The sequence below is a fragment of the Macaca fascicularis genome, chromosome 2 (assembly GCF_037993035.2).
Source record: "Macaca fascicularis isolate 582-1 chromosome 2, T2T-MFA8v1.1".
NCBI lineage: Eukaryota > Metazoa > Chordata > Mammalia > Primates > Cercopithecidae > Macaca > Macaca fascicularis.
In genome coordinates, this window is record NC_088376.1 from 15,225,300 (window position 1) to 15,242,534 (window position 17,235).

The 17,235-nt window shown below is 43.0% G+C and overlaps 1 protein-coding gene across 2 annotated transcripts in view; it reads left to right on the forward strand.

Annotated features, from left to right (window-relative positions):
* SUSD5 (sushi domain containing 5) overlaps window positions 1–17,235 on the forward strand; it is a 68,795-nt gene that overhangs the window by 42,728 nt on the left and 8,832 nt on the right. The gene's annotated exons all lie outside the window — the stretch shown is intronic.

Genomic DNA, 17,235 nt, shown 5'->3' on the forward strand with positions numbered 1-17,235 from the left:
AAGCAGCCCAGGGATGGGCCACCTTCGCATACCCACACAGTGCTGGCAGAGGGCTCCGCGGCTGCTGGCTGCATGCCGTGGGCTCTTCTCCACCAAGGTGCCTTTGAAAAGAGGCTTTCAGACCTTTCTGCTGAGCTCTGGACCTAGCAACATCTCCACTTGGGGATTCCTGTAGCATTTCAAATGTGCAACTGAGCTCTTCATCTTCCGTGCTGGGAGTAAAGGGTTAACAAGTTAAAATCCCCGCTTCTTCTCTAAGTACACAGTTGACCTTGAGGTAACTTTCTAGTTTATTTCCCTGGAAATCTGGTCAAGATGGAACATCAGCTGTGGTACAAAGCAGCATTTTTCTGGGGAAAATGACCCCCGGTTGGTAAACTGGGCTGGGAAGACTATAATGCGCACATGTTAGGAAGCCCAGCTCTGTGCTGCTCTGAGGGTGGTGATTCTTGTATCTGAGCATGGCCTGTGTGGGGACCCTGAGAACTATTCTGTGGGTTGTTGCAAGACATTTGAACTCTTATGGGGCATGGGACTTCCAAGCATCATCGATCCACACCACACATATGAGTTCTGATCCACCTGAGCAATCTTGGGAGGAAGGCTGGGGTGGTGAGGGGTGGAGCAAGGAGACGAACTCCAGGACAGCTGTATGGAACTGATACAAGGGCTCTTCCCACAGATGAAACTTGCTTGCTGTTTCCTGGCGGCCTTGCTCTGCTCCCTGGCCTGGAGCCTTCTGAATGCCAGGTGTGACCTGTGGAGTCTGAATAGTTAGTTGAAACTAAAAAGAGTCCTAGTGGACAGAGTCCCCCACACCGGATCTGATTTCCGCAGATGTCCCCATTCCATCAACATCACATTTCTAGGAGTCCTAGTTTACTGCAGCCTCCTTAACCCCTGCTGCCCAGCCCCTGGGGAATTTTTCCAGCAGCAGAAATCACTGTGTCCAGCCACACCCAGTCCTGGCCTCCCCACCCCCACAGGGACACAGCAGCCAGCAGGCGGCTGGGACAGCCCCATGGCTGACCTGGCTTGTGACTCCTATACCTTGGACCTCATGCCAAACCCTGAATTGTTCCCTGATCTCACAGTGCTCCTCTCACTCCAAGACTTTTTCAAGAACCCCCGCCCTGGCCTCCCATGACATCCAGGTAACAAGCGGAGGCTGGTCCTGCGGAGGGAAATAACTCCACACCATGATGTTACCGAACTGATAGGACAGTTTGTCCCTGGAATGTCCTGCAGATCCCATGAGGGAACTCAGATGAGACCTAGGGCACTGTCACGACTGTGAGAGTCATTCACGTTGTTGCCTGAAGCTGTGGTTTCACTGCTACTATAGTCTTCACTGGTATTTACTATCCACAATGTGAATACGCCACTATTTATTTATTCAGTCAGCTGTTGGTGGACATTTTGCGGCTGTCACAAACTATGCTGCTATAATTGTCCTCAGCCTCCTTTGGTTCCCATGTGAACACATTTCAGTTGGTTCCTAGCAGTAGAATTGATGCCCATGGAGTATGTGTGTGTTCAGCTGCAGCTGATGCTGCCAAAGTGTTCTCTAAAGTATTTGACCAGTCTGCTTTCCCATCAGCTGTGTCTGAGAGTCCTTGTCGTTCAGCACCTCATCAGCTTTAGGACTGCCAGTCTGGTGATGGCTCTGTGGTGACTTGTAGTTGTAATATTCATTTCTCTAATAATAGTGAGGTCAAGCACTTATCACATGTTAATAGGGCATTAGAATTTCTTTGTGTAAAATGTCCAGATACTTTTCCCATTTTTCTAATTGATTTGAGTTTGATGATTTAAATATTATAGAATTTTTTACATGAAATATTCATAATTAATGTGTTGCAAGCATTTCCTCTCATTCTGTGGCTTATCTTTTCACACTTGCACTGTCTTTTAATGAGTTGGTTTTGTTGTTTTCTATTTCACTACTTTTCAAAGTCTTTGTGGACTCTTTTTTTTTTTTTTTTTTGAGATGGAGTCTCGCTCTGTCGCCCAGGCTGGAGTGCAGTGGCACAATCTCAGCTCACTGCAAGCTCCGCCTCCCAGGTTCACGCCATTCTGCCTCAGCCTCCCGAGTAGCTGGGACTACAGGCGCCCACCACCATGCCCGGCTAATTTTTTGGATTTTTAGTAGAGACGGGGTTTCACCATGTTAGCCAGGATGGTCTCGATCTCCTGACCTCGTGATCTGCCTGCCTCGGCCTCCCAAAGTGCTGGGATTACAGGTGTGAGCCACGACGCCCGGCCTCTTTGTGGACTCTTACCCATTTTTTCTAGTCATTAGCTGATTAATACTTTAGTAAAATGCAATAAAAATGAATTAATGTAAAATAAAATAGATTCCAAATATAAATGCAATTTTTGTTGAATTAAATAGACATACCATTCCCCTGTCAAATTGTTGCAAAAGTGTTTAAAAACTTTCTGGGTGTTTCTGCTTGCCTTGTTGCATACCTAATAACAAGTTACAGACTGGGACAAGTGCTGAAAGCACAATTCGAGCAATCTTCTAGAACTTTCCTTATCTTTCTTCTGTTGCTGTTGCTGTTGCTTTGTGCCAGGCGGGAGCTACTTGCCAATTCTGATCATTCACCTGCCCAAGAAAATCAAGCATAAGCACCAAGCTTTGCCTTGAAGCAGGCCCATACCCACCCTGAGTTGTTAATGTTCCGATGAGGTGCTGAAGTTGCACCATCTCATGAGCCACGCCCACAGCCAAATGGGTTGTTTGCTAGCTCTAGTCGAATGAGCACTAAATGCGGGTTTTGTGGGTCTAAAATGACTATTCCCACTGCAATGCAGTTGTTAAAGCTTTAAGCTGCTGGGCAGGAATTCTGGTTTATACGCTTGGGCTGGATATACAGATTGTTACAGTGTCTGTGGATTTAACATTTAAGCTATCTGTGTTATTGTAAGAAGAGTGTGTGTGTGTGTGTGTGTGTGTGTGTGTATGTGTGTGTGTGTGTATTTCAAGAATACCTTCACCAGATGAATTGCTTCAGATTGGAGAAAAGTCGACTTGGGGGAGTGGGTCAAACAAGGATTTTGGAATTGGACCCATCTGGGTTTGGATAATCACTCTTTGTTGTACTGGCTGATTGGACATTGATCCATTCATTCATTCCACATCCCAGCATTTGGCAGGATCCTAGGTGCTGTCTATACAAGTTGAGTAAATACTGTCTCAACCCTAAAGGAAACGCTAGTAAACTAGGTTCCTCAAAGACACAGAAAAGCAGTAGATGATGAGATAGAGATTGGAAAGTGAGGTGTCACAGATGGTGACATTTTAGAGGAAGTGTGTTTCCAGATAGAGGAAGTGCTCAGTAAATCCAGAGGCTATAGAAAACAAGTAAATGAAAGCTCACATGTATGCATTGGCTTCACTGTGTGAAGGAGGTTCTGGCAGCCTTGTGTTTTCAGTGTATATGTCGGGGGTGGGGAATGTACCTTAGCCACACTGCAGTGCATACAGGAATGAGATGCAGGGAGGAACAAGGCCAAGGACAGACAACTCAGGTTCAAATTTCTGCTGCTCATGAAGAGGAATAGGGAAGACACAAAGGATAGAGCTGGAAGAAGATCAGAGGTCCAAAGAGGTTGTGGGGGTTTGTTTTGTTTGCTTGCTTGCTGTTGTTATTTTTAAGGTGATTTCTTTTAAGATACTTTAAAAAAAAATTTCCTACAACAAGTGATGTGAGCTTATTTAAACAATGACAGAAAGGATGAGAAGAGAAAACTATTTTCTTTACTTTCCTGAGCCTTAATTTGCCCATAATACCCTTTTTTTCCCTTTTTTTTTTTTTTTTTTTTTTAAAGACAGTCTCTCTCTATTGCCCAGGCTGGAGTGCAGTGGCACATCTCGGCTCACTGCAACCTCTGCCTCCCGGGTTCAAGCAATTCTCTTGCCTCAGCCTCCCGAGTAGCTGGGATTACAGGCATGTGCCACCACGCCTGGCTAATTTTGTATTTTTAGTAGAGATGGGGTTTCACCATGTTGGCCAGGCTGGTCTTGAACTCCTGAGCTTAGGCAGTCCATCCGCCTCAGCCTCCCAAAGTGCTGGGATTACAGGTGTGAGCCACTGCCCATAGTACCCATGATTTAAAAATAGGTACTAGTTATCACAGAGCTACCTTAGAGGTGAGGTTCTTGTGAATACATCATTTAGAACAGGACCTACAATATAGTATGGGGGTCAGTAAATGTTCATTCTCTTTCACCTGTATGCTGATCAATGAGACCATTCAGACCCTTTCACCTAAGGTATCCGAAGGGATTTGTGCATGGCACCATGACACTGGCTGCTCCAACCGTCTGTTACTTGGGTGAGAAGTTAATCTCTGCCAGCAGGCTTCTCAGATCCTGGAGACCGGCAGCTGGTCTTTTTTTTTTTTTTTTTTTTTTTTTTTTTCGAGACGGAGTCTCGCTCTGTCGCCCAGGCTGGAGTGCAGTGGTGCAATCTTGGCTCACTGCAACCTCCGCCTCCTGGGTTCACGCCATTCTCCTGCCTCAGCCTCCCAAGTACCTGGGACTACAGGCGCCCGCCACCACGCCCGGCTAATTTTTTGTATTATTTAGTAGAGACGGGGTTTCACTGTGTTAGCCAGGATGGTCTCAATCTCCTGACCTCGTAATCTGCCTGCCTCAGCCTCCCAAAGTGCTGGGATTACAGGCGTGAGCCACCACGCCCGGCCTCAGCTGGTCTTTCCAGAAAGGCATGGCCAGTGTGACTTTCGGACTTGATAGAGACCCACGCAGCTGGTAGCTTCCTAGTGTGTGGCGTGCATACCTGGTGGGTAGCAAAAGGTGAGGGAGTGGATGGTGTAGGAGGGTCCCTCAGCCACACGCCGCCCAGGCTGTGTGTTCACAAGCAACATTCCAGGCTTAAGTGGTGGAGATGCAGTCTCTCACTTAAGCACAGGGACTTTCGTCTTGACCATTCACTGAAATGGATGAGGACTTATTTAACTGCCACTTTCTCCCCTCTGTGTGTTGGTACTTCTCTAGCCCTGGTCCCTAGAGTTCAGGTCTGGTTCTGGCCATTTAGTCTTCCGTACTCCTGTCAAAATCCACACATGTTCTTCTTGGTTTCCATTCCCAGTCTGGCAGCAGGAAATGTCTGTCATGCCCTCTCTAATGTACTCATAATCTGAATAAAATTGGTTGTTGCTCTAATTACAGAAAAGTCCTGATGCGGCAGGGCGCGGTGGCTCACGCCTGTAATCCCAGCACTTTGGGAGGCCAAGGCCGGTGGATCACCTGAGATTGGAAGTTTGAGACCAGCCTGACCAACATGGAGAAACCCCATCTCTACTAAAAATACAAAATTACCCAGGCGTGGTGGTGCATGCCTGTAATCCCAGCTACTTGGGAGGCTGAGGCAGGAAAATTGCTTGAACCCGGGAGGCAGAGGTTGCGGTGAGCTAAGATTGTGCCATTGCACTCCAGCCTAGGCAACAAAAGTAAAATTCCGTCTCAAAAAGAAAAGAAAAGAAAAGTCCTCATGCTTTGCTCCTTAAGCATGAATGCAGCAGATTGTCATGCTAGGTGTGTTTTCCTTCGGGCCTCTTATTTCTTATTATGCCAAGTCCCGTATCTATCTTCAAGGCCATGTTTTCTCCTTGGACAATTGCATCCTAACAACAGTCTCTGACCTCCCAGCACTCCAAATTACCACCCCTGGCCACATGCTCCCAGTGTTGGCCTTCCTAAGAAGCCCTCATGGTCCCCTGGACATGCTGACCCTTTTCCCAGCCTGGCCTCGCCTTGCCTTCAACACCTCTGCTCTCTCCTAACTTCAGGACTCAGGGGTTCCATGGCCTCTGCTACTGGTTCCAGATGAGGCCATTTATCCTCTTTCTGTGACTGAGGTGGGAGAGAACAGCTGCTGGCAACAGTAGCCTAACACAGAGAACCCAGGAAGTGAGAGTCATAGACTTTCTCTAAAATTTGCCCCTTGTTACACCTTGAAAACATGCCACTGGGGCCGGACACGATGGCTCATGCCTGTAATCTCAGCGCTTTGGGAAGCTGAGGCGGGAGGATTACTTGAGGTCAGGAGTTCAAGACCACCCTGGCCAACATGGCAAAACCCCATCTCTACTAAAAATACAAAAATTAGCTGGGCGTGGTGGCATGTGCCTGTAATCCCAGCTACTCAGGAGGCTAAGGCAGGGGTATTGCTTGAACCCGGGAGTCAGAGATTGCAGCAAGTCGAGATCACACCACTGCACTCCGGCCTGGGCGATAGAGCAAGACTCTGTCTCAAAAAAAAAAAAAGAAAGAAAGAAAGAAGGAAGGAAAAGAAAAGATGCCACAGGGCTATCTGCCGCCACGTGTAAAGACAGGCTCAGAAAGGCCTACCCCTACTCCCAGTTCCATTGGTTCTGTTTATTGCTTTCTGGGCTGCAGTATCAGGAAAGTGCTTGACCCTAAGCTGCACCTCCCTCCACCAGCCTCGCCACCTCTGAGTCCAGTAGCAAATGCACAACTTTTCTTTTTCCCTTCCCTGATCTGACACAGCCATGGAAACAAAACACATTCCCCAGTTAGGCATTGAGAACAAAGCTGTTATAAACCACTCACTCACTCCATGCTGTCTCTTTCCTGGGAGTTGTTTTTTGGGCCTGCTTTTTTAACAACTCTATTGGGTTTAATTTGCATACTGTAAACTGTACTCATTTAAAGTATGCATTTATCTGAACTGTCAGCCGGGCGCGGTGGCTCACGCCTGTAATCCCAGCAGTTTGGGAGGCTGAGGCGGGTGGATCACGAGGTCGGGAGATTGAGACCATCCTGGCTAACACAGTGAAACCCTGTCTCTACTAAAAATATAAAAAAATTATCCGGGCATAGTGGTGGGTGCCTGGAGTCCCAGCTACTCGGGAGGCTGAGGCAGGAGAATGGCGTGAACCCGGGAGGCAAAGCTTGCAGTGAGCTGAGATCGCGCCACTGCACTCCAGCCTGGGCGACAGAGCAAGACTCCATCTCAAAAAATAAATAAATAAATAAATTTATCTGAACTGTCGCAAGTGTATACACTCATGAAACCACCATTATAACTAAAATATAGAACACTTCCATCATTCCCAAGTTTCCTTGTGCCCCTTTCTACCATAGTTTTACACACTTCATCTCATTTAATCTTCACAAGTCTGGAAGCAGAAATGGCGAGTTCTGATTTACAGATGGGAACACTGAGATACAGGAAAGTTCAGTGACTTGCCTGTGTCAGACGCCAGAAAGAAGCAGAGCCAAGGTTTAAAACCAGGCACGTCTGGCCGGGCGCGGTGGCTCATGCCTGTAAACTTTGGGAGGCTGAAGCAAGCTGATTACTTGAGGCCAGGAGTTTGAGACCAGCCTGGCCAACATGGCAAAACCCTGCCTCTACTAAAAATACAAAAATTAGCCAGGTGTGGTGGCACATGCTTGTAGTCCTAGCTTCTTGGGAAGTTGAGGCATGAAATTCACTTGAACTCAGGAGGCGGAGGTTGCAGTGAACCAAGATCACCCCACTGCACTCCAGGCTGGGCAACAGAGTGAGATTCTGTCTCAAAACCACAAAAATAAAAAATAAAACCAGGCATGTCCTATCCTGATATCTGCATCATGCAATGTGCTGCCTCCGGGGGCTCTGAGATGGGGAGGAGAGCGAGGCCTCGGGGCAGCACACCTGCCCACTTGCAAACTAGCTGTCCCCTCAGTCAGTTCCTTTGCTCTTTTCTGATTTCTGCAGGTATTATTTTGTTTTCTTAAATTAACTTCTCTTTCTGTTTTTCTCTGTCTTTTAGACTTAATTTCCTTCATAGAAGAATGCATGAGACTGAAACTGAATTTAGAATTTCCTTGTCAGGAACAAAAATTGCCATATTTGTTCAGAGGTTCATTGAACCAGTGGTTATTTCTGGCTTGTCTGGTTGTCTTTTTTTAAAATTACTATTTTTAAAGGCTGTGTAGCCAAGAACAGAGGGGGAAAAAAAAGAGGGTACGTGTGGGGCTTCCAGAAAGGCAGCAAAGTGAAAAAAGATGGAAAGTAGCAGCCCTGGGAGAACCCTGGATTTTGGGCTCTGGCCTGTCTCCTGCAGCCCCCAGCCACATCCCACTCTGATAAGAGACACAAGCAGCGCGCAAGCCAGCCTGCGCTTTTCAGTCCTGACGTGTGCTTTTCTTTGCTCTTCTGTTTTCCAAAAGTAGCAGTTAAATATAAATGCACAGTGAATGACCTGGGTTTTGCCAGGAGAAGCCACAAAGCTTACATTTCCTAGACTTGTTTGTCTAAATCAGAAAGCCCCGTGTTGTGTTAGCACAGGTTTTCACAGAGAGGGTCGGGTGAGGGCAGGGCTAGAAGGATAGCTGAATGATCTGAGTCAGAGCGCAGACTCAGGAAAGCAGAGCGGAGGTGAGAGATACAGCACCTCCACGGGCAGGGAGCTGGGCTTCTCCATCTTGTGGGCAGAATGTGCTTGTTGGTTGAACTCTGATGAATAACAAATGTTACTGTTCCCCATGGGGAGAAAAATAAGCTTTGGATACTTCTTCATAAGTAGGCTATTTGTAAACACTCATTCTTGTCTTCATTTGAGGTTTTGGGGAAACTGTGATATACTGACAACCTGTTTTTAAGTCAGGACCTTGACCTGCGAACCCGGGGAGACAGGAAGAACTTAGTTCGGGGCCCTGGGCTTCTGCCCAGGGTTGCTGTAGCCTGAGGGAGCTCTGGAGGCAGAACCTTAGACACACATACAGACACAATCACGTGCAAATCCATGCATGCACACATACCCACACATGCATGCGCACACACAAACACACAGCTCAGACTGTAAGTGTCCAGGTCAAGGCCACAGCCAGGGTGAGCTGACCTTTCCCAAATCCTCGCTCTAACATTAAACACTAGGCCAGTGTTTCCTGCACAAAAAAGGTGAGAGAGGAGAACATACTCATCTTCTGCCCATGTTCCAGGTACCTTTTAACTTTATGTTTTATATATATATATATATATATATATATATATATATATATATATATCTTTTTTTTTTTTTTTTTGAGTTGGAGTCTCACTCTTGTTGCCCAGGCTGGAGTGTGGTGATCTCGGCTCACTGCAACCTCTGCCTCCCGGGTTCAAGCTATTCTCCTGCCTAGCCTCCTGAGTACCTGGGATTACAGGCGCACACCACCACGCCCAGCTAATTGTTGTACTTTAGTAGAGACAGGGTTTCGCCATGTTGGCCAGGCTGGTCTCGCATTCCTGACCTCAGGTGATCCACCTGCCTTGGCCTCCCAAAGTGCCAGGATTACAGGCATGAGCCACCAGTATTTAAGCTCATGGGATGGGTAACACAGGAGGTGGAAGTTAGCGGACACTGATTATCCCCAATACTGGAACTCAAAAGTCATTTATCATTCTTTGCCTCTCTCACGAATCAAATGATGCCTTGGCTGATGGACTTCCAGAATGCATCAAGCTTTGTAAAAACTGGAATTCACATCCACTAATTCATTTCTTCACTAATTTATTTATTCAACAAACATTTGTGGAGTGCCTACTATATGCCATACACCACGCTGTGTGTGTGTGGGATACAAAGGCAGGGGGGACATGCCCTTGTTCTCAGGAAGTGCCTGGGCTAGTGGGGAGTTGGGCAGGCTGTGCAGCGAGGGCAGGGTGGTGCGATCCGCGCAGGGTGACAGCGGCGAACTCTGTTCTGGATGGATGCTGTTCCCCACGTTCTGGTGAGTAACACATTAGTCCCAAAATGAGACCTTTTAGGGTTCAAGTGTCAAGCACCATCAAGATCTAAATTGGTTTTACCCTGTCCATATAAGGGCATGAAGTATTTCTAAGGTATCTTTACCCAATCCCCATATCATATATACCTTTCATTTTACTAGTGAAAACCCATTTCTAATGTTTATCATTGGTAGTTAATAGGTCACTAGTTTTGTTTTTTTTTTTTGAGATGGAGTCTCACTCTGTCGCCCAGGCTGGAGTGCAGTGGCCAGATCTCAGCTCACTGCAAGCTCCGCCTCCCGGGTTCCCGCCATTCTCCTGCCTCAGCCTCCCGAGTAGCTGGGACCACAGGCGCCGCCACCTCGCCCGGCTAATTTTTTGTGTTTTTAGTAGAGACGGGGTTTCGCCGTGTTAGCCAGGATGGTCTCGATCTCCTGACCTTGTGATCCGCCCGTCTCAGCCTCCCAAAGTGCTGGGATTACAGGCTTGAGCCACCGCGCCCGGCCTAGGTCACTAGTTTTACCAATAGAAAGCCATTTCAGATATTCAGGGTACTAATTAGCAAAGCAATGTTTTTGGTCAAGGTACAAATAAAGAAGTACTTGTATTAGCCACATATGGAGGATGAATTTTTCTAGTGGGAATGCTAACTGTCCATCCCAGAGTGAATTCTTAATTGGAATACCAGCAGCAGCTGGCTTACAGGGTGACATAAGTAACACATGCGTAATATTACACCGTGTGTTTTCTTTTTCTTTTTTTTTTCTTCTTTTGGAGATGGGGGTCTCACTGTCTCACCCAGGCTGCAATGCAGTGGGTCTCACTATGTTGTCCAGGCTAGTCTTGAACTCCTGGATTCAAGTGATCCTCCTATCTCGGGCTCCCAAAGTGCCAGGATTGTAGGCATGAGCCACTGCACCTAGTCACACAGTATATTATTCTTGAGATAGCACAGACATCTTAAGATGAATGAATGCCTACTGTTAATATAAAATCGAATGACATCTTAACAAAGTACAATATTGTTGAATTACATTTTCTTTCCCTCAAAGATTATAGTCATTGTTCTTTTCTATCACTGAACATGATGAGGTTAAATTTTAGGCAAGCCTGATTTAATTTTGTTCTTGCATGGGATTTGCCTTTTCTTCCTGAATATCAGTTAAATTGTTTCTTCATCCTTGGCATTCAGCAGCCAAATACTGGGCCAGTTTTTCCTGGTACGTGGTGTCCACTTTTGATTGTCTATTCATATTTTTACTTAAGAGTAAGATAAATACAGAACATTTCAAAATTAAAGATTATAGAGTTCAGTGAATTATCATACCATAAACACACCCATGTAATCAGCACCCAGGTCAAGAAATAGACCTTCACCAGCCACCCAGAAACACTCCTGGTGCTCCCTTTCAGTCCCAGCGTCCCTTAGAGTAACCACTATCCGCACTACTTAAACTATAAATTACATTCACCCCCCTCGCTTGAATTTTATTTAAGTGGAAGCATACATTATGTACTCTTGTATACAGCTTCCTTTACCCAACGTTATATCTGTGAGACACATACATGTTGCTCTGTGAGCTGTTCATTCTTTTTCTTTGCTGTGGGGTATTCCATTCTACCGTTAGGATTATTTTTCATTGTTTCATGTTTGGAGCTATTATAAGGACATTCTTGCACAGGTCTTTTGGTGACCATGTTACACGTATTCCTCTAGAGTTTTGCGTTTTCTAGAATTTTGTCTATATAATAATTTACAGTTGAATTGCTGGATCATACAGGGGTATGTGTGTGTGTGTGTGCACACGCACATATGCGTGTTCAACTTTAGTAGATAATACTCAACAAGATAATGCCCAAATGGTTGTAACAATTTACCCTCTGAAGAGCAATGTATAAGAGTTCTAGGAGCCTTACCTCCCTACCAACAATTGGTATTGACAGTCTTGTAAATTTTTAGCCATTTTGATGGGTATGTTGTGATATCACTTAATTTGAGTTTCCCTGATTAATGATGTTAAGCACCTTATCATATGTTTTCTGGCTATTAGAATACCTCATTTGTGAAGTGCCTATTCAATTCTCTTGCCCATTTTTCTACTGGGCTGTCTGTTTATTTTATATTTATTTGTAGGAGTCCTTTATATTATTCTGGATACCAGAACTTTCAAGGTTATTTATGTTGCAAATGTCTTCTGTTAGGTAAGTTGCCTTTTCATGTTCTTCATAGTATCTTTCATAAATAGAATTTTAATGTAGTATAACTTACTAATCCTTCCCTTTTTTTGAAAAAACTTGTGATAAAAACCACATAACATAAAATTTACCATCTTAACCATCTTCAAGTGTACAGATCAGTAGTGTTAAGTATATTCACATTGTTATGAAACAGATCTCCCTAACTTCTTCATCTTGTAAATCTGAAACTTTATACCCATTAAGCAAAAACTCTTCTTTTTCTCTTTTCCCTCAGCCCTTGGTAATCACCATTCTACTTTCTGTTTCTATAAATGTGACTACTATCGAAGCCTCATGTAAGTGGAATCACACTGTATTAGGTTCATTTTTGTGACTGGCTTTATATAAAGGAAACTATGTATCTATATTTATATCTTTTTTTTCTTTGAGACAGAGTCTTGCTCTGTCACCCAGGCTGGAGTGCTGTGGGAAGATCTTGGCTCACTGCAACCTCCACCTCCCGGGTTCAAGTGATTCTCCTTCCTCAGCCTCCTGAGTAGCTGGGATTACAGGCAGGTGCAACCATACCTGGGTAATTTTCTGTATTTTTTTAGTAGAGATAGGGTTTCACCGTGTTGACCAGGGTGGTCTAGAACTCCTGACCTCAAGTGATCCACTCGCCTTGGCCTCCCAAAATGCTGGGATTATAGGCATGAGCCACCACACCTGGCCCAGCCTATATATATTTAAAAGAAACAAAAAGGTATATTTTTAAAATCAGGTTAAGGAAGTTTCCTCATATTCCTAATTTCTAAGGGTTTTATCTTGTTGACTTTTGTCAGGTGCTTTTCTGAAACTCCTTTTTTTCAAACGTTAAACCAATGATGAATTCCTGGGATAAATCTAACTAGGTATAAGTATTATTCTTTTAATATATTAACTTTTAACATATACTTAATATATTAAAGCTTACCCCAGCTTACTGACATTAACTTATTGCTGGATTCAGTTTGCCAACATTTTATATGGGACTTTTGCATCTATGTTCAGTGAGATTGGTCTGCAATAGTTCCTTTTTATCATATCCTTGCCAGGTTTTGGTACCAAGGTTACACTGTATGTATAAAATACATTGGGAAGTATTTCCTCTTTCTCTGTTGTCTGGAGGACTTTGTATAAGATTGGAATTATCCTCCTAAACATTTGATGTAATTCATTGGCAAAGCCACCTGCGCCTAGAGTTTTGTGTGTGTGGAGAGATTCAGTTTTGTTAATGGTATATAAAAATTTTCTATTTCCTCTTGTGTCACTTTTGGTAAGTTGTATTTCTCTAGAAATTTTTCTATTTCATCAGAATGTTTAGTTTGCTGGACATAATTTTTTTTTTTTTTTTTTTTGAGATGGAGTTTTGCTATCATTTCCCAGGCCGAAGTACAATGGCAGGATCTCAGCTCACCGCAACCTCTGCCTCCCAGTTTCAGATTACAGGCATGTGCCACCACGCCCTGCTAATTTTGTGTTTTTAGTAGAGATAGGGTTTAACCACGTTGGCCAGCCAACTTCCTGGATATAAATTTTTATCATGAGGTCCTGCTATTGTCTTTTCTAATACCTGAAACATCTGTGATGATGTCCCTTTTATTCCTAATGTTTTTAATTTGCATCTTCTTTAAATTCTTCTTAATTAGCCTTGCTAGGAGTTTATCAATGTTACTAGTCTTTTCAAATAATTAACTTTTGACTATGTTGATTTTCTCTATTGTGTGTTTTTGTATTTATTTCTGTTCTTTTAAAAATCTCCTTCTTCTATTTCTTTGTGTTTAATTTAATTTTATTTACCCAGCTTCCAGAAATCAATTTGATTTTTCAGCCTTTCTTTTTTTCTCACATAGATATTTAAAGATATAACTTCCACCGAGCTCAGCTTTTGCTGTTTCCCACATGTTTTGATATGTCATATTTCCATTATCATTCAGTTAGAATGTTTTCTGATTTCCACTGTAATTTCTCCCTTGACCCATGAGTTATTTAGATGTATTTTGTTTAATTTCCATACATAGGGGGGAATTTTAAAGTAATTTTTTGTCTAAATTAATCTCACTATGACCAGAAAATGTATGTATGATTCAGTCTTTTAAAGTTTGTTGATACTTCTTTTATGGTCAATTTTGTAAAAATTACTCGATGTGCACTTGAAAAGAACATTTATTCTATAGTTGTTGGATGTCATCTATGTATTTCAAGGAAGTCGTATTTATGAAGTGTGTTGTTCAAATCTGTATTCTTACCTTTTTTCTATTTGTTATAATTATTAATGATAGAGATGTTTAAAATATCTCATTATGATCATGGATTTATCAGTGTCTTCTTTTAGTTCATATCTGTTAGATTCCTATATTTTGAGGCTTTATTTTTAAGTACATACAATTTTATAATTTAATATCTTCCAGGTGAATTGAAACATTTATCTTTATGAAAGAACCTTCTTTATCTCTACTAGTATTTTTTGCCTTAAAGTCTTTTTTGCTGGTTAGCCTCTTCATGACTTTTTTTTAAGTCTTTGACTTTCAACTCATCTGTGTGCTTATATTTAAAGTGTGTCTCTTATAAGTACTGCGTACATGGGTTCTGTTTCTTTATCCAAGCTGACAACTTTTGTCTTTTAATAGTAGCATTAATCTATTTTACATTTAACCATCAGTAGATTTGGGTTTAAAATTACTGTTGTTTTTGTTTTCTCTCTTTCTTATTTGTCCTTTGTTCCTTTTTCTCTGCTTTCCTGCCTTCTTTTGAAGCAATTAAGCATTTTTTACTTACTGTATTTACCCCTTCTATTACCTTCTAATCGTCTTTTACTCTCCTTTTAGTGGTTACTCTAGAAATTATAACAGGCACCCTTGACATATACAAGTTTAATATTAATGAATAGTTACACCATTTCCTGGCTAATTTAAAGCCATCAAACACTTTGACTCCATTTACCTCCTCCCAGCTTCTATGCTATTGTCAAATGTTTTGAATGAATATTGTGTGTGTGTGTGTATATTGTTGTTTTATGCAGTCAACATTCACTTGGCTCTGCCTCCATATTTACTATTTCATTGTTCTTTCCTTCCTGCATCTCTGAGCTTCCATTTATGACATTTTCAGAGTAAGAAATTCCATATTGGCAGTTCTTTTCTTCTAACATTTTGAAGATTTTATCACATTGTCTTCTGGCTTTTATGGTTTCTTTTGAAAAGTCACCTCTCAATCTTATTGTTGCTTTATCAAACATTATATATTTGCTTTCACAGGTTGCTTTTACATTTTTCTGTCTTTGGTTTTTAGCAGTTTTAATTTGGTATGGCTATAGGCAATTTATGTGAATTTATTCTGCTTGAGGTTTGTAGTGATTCTTGAATATGTCTTCTGTCTTTTTTTTCTGTTTTATAAAATTCTCAGTCTGCTCTGTTCTTTGAAGTTTCTAACTGATTTTTTAGCTCTGTCATGATGCTACATTGGTCCTCAATTTGATGCCTAAAGTTTATAACCACCCTTTTCATAACATTCTGTTATTTTACACATTACCTTTGAGCTTTGTTTTGTTGCACTCACTTTCTTATTAAGTTTTGTATTGTGAAACAATCCTTTAATCCAGAAGAGGGAATGGTGGCAAGTCAACTGAAGTAGTATGTTGCCCAGGCTGGAGTGCAGGGGCACGTCATGGCCCACTGCAGCCTCAATCTCCTGGGCTCAAGTGATCCTCCTGCCTCAGCCTGCCGAATAGCTAGGACTACAGGTGTGTGTCACCACACCCAGTTAATTTTTTTTTAAGAGAAGGAGTCTCGTTTTGTTGCCGAGGCTGTTCTCACTCCTGGCCTCAAATGATCCCCCTGCCTTGGATATTTACTCTTGTTTGTTTGTTTGTTTGTCTTTAAAATATCTGGGCTTGACTGGGCATAGTGGCTCATGCCTGTAATCTCAGCACTTTGGGAGGCTGAGGTGGGAGGATTGCTCAAGACCAGAAGTTCAAGACGAGCCTGGGCAACATAGTGAGATGCTGTCTCTACAAAACATAAAAAAATTTTATTTAAAACTCTGGGTTCTCCTTTTTCCTCAGAAATGTTTTAAATGTTTTATATCAAAGTTTCCTTCCCCTGAACAATGTGAAGTCTTGGCATTTTTTATTCTGTCAGGAAGAAGCAGCCCTCCTGGTTACTGGTTCTCTCCATCCACTTTGCTTCTCTCTAGGATTTGTTGACTCCCAGTACCATTTCTGAAGGATGAGGGTGGGTGAGGAGCTAAGGCAGGCCATGCTTTTCTACTCTTCTTTAGAACCCTCTGTTTCTCCTCTTGGTAACTAGTGTATGAAATTCATTGCAATATATTATTCCCTTTTCGTGAGGTTGCTATTGGTAAAACGTTTTTACTGATGTTTAGTATAGTTTCCTCATTTTTAGAAATTCACATTCAGTAAGCCTAGTTTTGTGTGTGTGTGTGTGTGTGTGTGTGTGTGTTTGGTGGTGTTTTCCCATTTTGGTAGGTACAGGGGAGGAAAAATATATGATACAGTTTCAACTGGAACACTTAGATATTTTCAAGCATGGCCTGTAATGCACCCTGTTCATAAGGCAATTTTGGCCTGTGTCCCCAATACATATTCAAGTGGTCTGGAACATAAGTGATGAGGTAGAAGAAGGAGGAAGAAGAGCAGATGGAGGGGCAGTCAGAAGCAAGAACAAAAAAGCAGGGGGCACTGGGGCGGATGGAAGTGAAATGTGGGGTGTGAGCAGAAGAGACAGGGAAGAAGCCGGAACAGAGGTTACAGCGAGACTTATCAGGGCCACAGATATTCTGAGGTGCTGGAAGATTTTGAGTATCCCTACAGCCACACTTCTTTTGGCTGTTGGTTATTTGGGTAGAATTCTGCCTTCCTATGGACCGTATCAGTCTTGGCATCTGCAGAGGTGACAAGATGGCGGTCTGTGAGGACAGTGAGGAAGCACTTAGACTCAGCACCCACATTGGCACCAACAGGCCGCTGGCTTTCCCATCAGCCGGGACTGCCTTTGGTAAAGCTCTGTGCAGATGTTGGTCCCTTTCATCATGCTGACTGAGTTCAGCACAAACAGCTTGTTTACTCCCGACAGTCAGTGAACTGAAAGTCAGTGAGTTGATGACCTGAAAGAAAATTAATGCACTGTCCAGATTCGTGCAAGCAAGAACGGGAAATGACAAAAATACCATGGAATAAAATAGAATCTGGGGTCCTTCACGGTTTGATGTCTTGGGGCTGCAGTGAGGCAACAAAAAATATTCCATAGTA